Source organism: Epinephelus lanceolatus, chromosome 11 (assembly GCF_041903045.1).
Source record: "Epinephelus lanceolatus isolate andai-2023 chromosome 11, ASM4190304v1, whole genome shotgun sequence".
Taxonomy (NCBI): domain Eukaryota; kingdom Metazoa; phylum Chordata; class Actinopteri; order Perciformes; family Serranidae; genus Epinephelus; species Epinephelus lanceolatus.
This window is the reverse complement of record NC_135744.1, coordinates 36,530,035-36,532,441: the sequence shown is the minus strand read 5'-3', so window position 1 is coordinate 36,532,441 and position 2,407 is coordinate 36,530,035.

Below are 2,407 nucleotides of genomic sequence, written 5' to 3'. Positions count from 1 at the left end.
TATTGCACATCGCGTACCTGACGCTCGTTAGATGGACCGCACCATTTCATAATACCTGCGGGGGTGGGACTATCAGATGGCACGTTGAAATGTGTTTTTACATAAACACACATTTATTTATCATGTAAATACACATCATCTGAATTGTCAGTGGTTTAAGAAAGTAAGTAAATTGTTGTACTTGATCCAATTTAAGGGTCAACCATAGACCTTATCATGCCCCCCACCCCTTGGCCTTGGGCGGGTCATCTGTACCCTTTGACCCCCCAATGGTGGGCTTGTTCACATTGTAACTAAACAGCAAAGCGAACATGAAAGAGTTCACCCTCTGAAATATTGAGAGATAAGTTTTCATCCAGTCCTCTCAAGAAAATGCTACTCCAACTGAGTCTATTCAAACATTGATGACTCTGACTGTTTATAAAGTATAGACTGAAGATCATTTAGCATTTGCCACTAAATAACCCAACAAAAATATTATATTTTTTAGTTTTTAAAGGCAATACTTTGCCATATAAATCATTAAAATGGCTGGTACTTTTCATTTTTCACTGTGCCTGCAAGTTGTATGCACACGTAGGCTCATCTCAGCACACCATCTGTCACTGACATTAGGTTTCCACAACAAACATGCGAACCGTGCAACTTTTGCTTAACTGCTGGGATATTTATTAACAACACATACTGTATGTGTGCGTGTTTTCCCCCATTAACAAAAACTAACCTGCAGCCTGCATTCACAGCAACACTGGTCTGACTGTAATGTTGTGTTCCACTTAAAATGGTCTCACAGCACAGGGTAATGAGGCAGCTGACCAGATTTCATGTCCAGTAATGTAATAATAATATAAACAAATTAGCTGTTTGGTAGTGTTATCAGGCGCCCACACTGGAATGTCCACTCCAAGTCCAAAGACTAATGTCGGTATTACTCAGTGCCCATTTTTAAATATAAAAAATAAGACGTTTGTGCCAAATTATATGCCCGCTTATCGTTTTACGCTTGTGGTGTATGTAAGAGCCAAAAGTCTTTATCGAAGCTGTCTTTGAATGCAAATGAAAGAAGTAGCCTTCAGGGCTATTTGCCAGAAAGTCAGGTGATGTGATTTTAAATAGTGACAATGGTGAAAAAATTGTGTAAAGCACAGTAGACTTTATCCAAAAGAGTGGGGTTTGTACCCTGTGTATGGCAACCAAAATGTACTTTTTGGTCCTGATAATGTTGTATTTTGATCTATAATTTCAATGGTCAGCTGATGGCCATGTAACATCGACAACAACTTTCATTTTGAACCCAATTTTTGGACATTCAAACAATGGTCATTATCATCACCACCAGCAGCAGCTGCATTCACTGTGGTGACTGGTGTCAAATTAGCACACCCACTTAGAGTTTGTTGTGTACAAATTTTAGTTGAAGTTAGCGTGACTATTACACAGAGAATAATGTGATAATTGTAATTATCACTTGAACATAGTAAAGGTCTGGCATCTATTGGCAGAAATCGTATAGGCCTATATTATTCATAAGCATGTTTTCATTAGTTTATAATCACCTGAAAATAAAGACAAAAAAAGGTTGTTAAGACAACTGTCTGAAATGCTTGCGATATTGTAAACTTCCATGCAGTCACCATGTTGATCTTTAGTAGCCCAGCACGGACAAATCAAACACTGGCTCTAGATAGGGCATGCTTGTCACACAGGAGAAGTTACTACCTCACTGCTGGATGCCAATAGATCGTACATACTGAACTTTTGAAAAATCCTTTGTAAGGAAAATGCTCAACTTCAGCAAACACTGAAATGAAGAGACTCGGAGAACCACGGAGAAAAGTTACAGCCAACGGGATCACTTTAATTGCAGAACTCAGTATACAAGTTGTAGGTACAACAGTACACCAGTAGAAACAGCAAAACAGTGAAACAGCCCTGAACAGTCACCCTTCAAATGCCTTTATAGTGGGCGTCTGTTCGTTCATGTGCATGTGCATGTGTGTGTATGTGTGTGTGTGTGTGTGAACACGCTTGTGTCGTATTCCCTGGGAATCTAAAGTTCTCCTGATTTCCTGTTTATTCCTAAAGCTGGACTTTGTGTGTCAATATTTCCTGTCTTCTTTGTCTCTCTGGCAAAAACAACCGTTCCTATTGCGAAAGTTGGCACATCTGTTCCAACGGTCAGGTCACCCTAACCCAGAACATTCTACCTCATTTGACCTCCCAAGGCTTGACTTAGCACAAACTACTCAAATTATCAAAACACCTCTTATGGGTCATTTTTGCTGCCAAATCTGATATTTGACCAGCTGCTTCCTAAACCTTGTGTAACTGACCTTATTTTTTCACCTTTGGTATAGAATGATACATTATCTGCCTCTACATAGTCCCTCCTCTTTATTACTCGCAG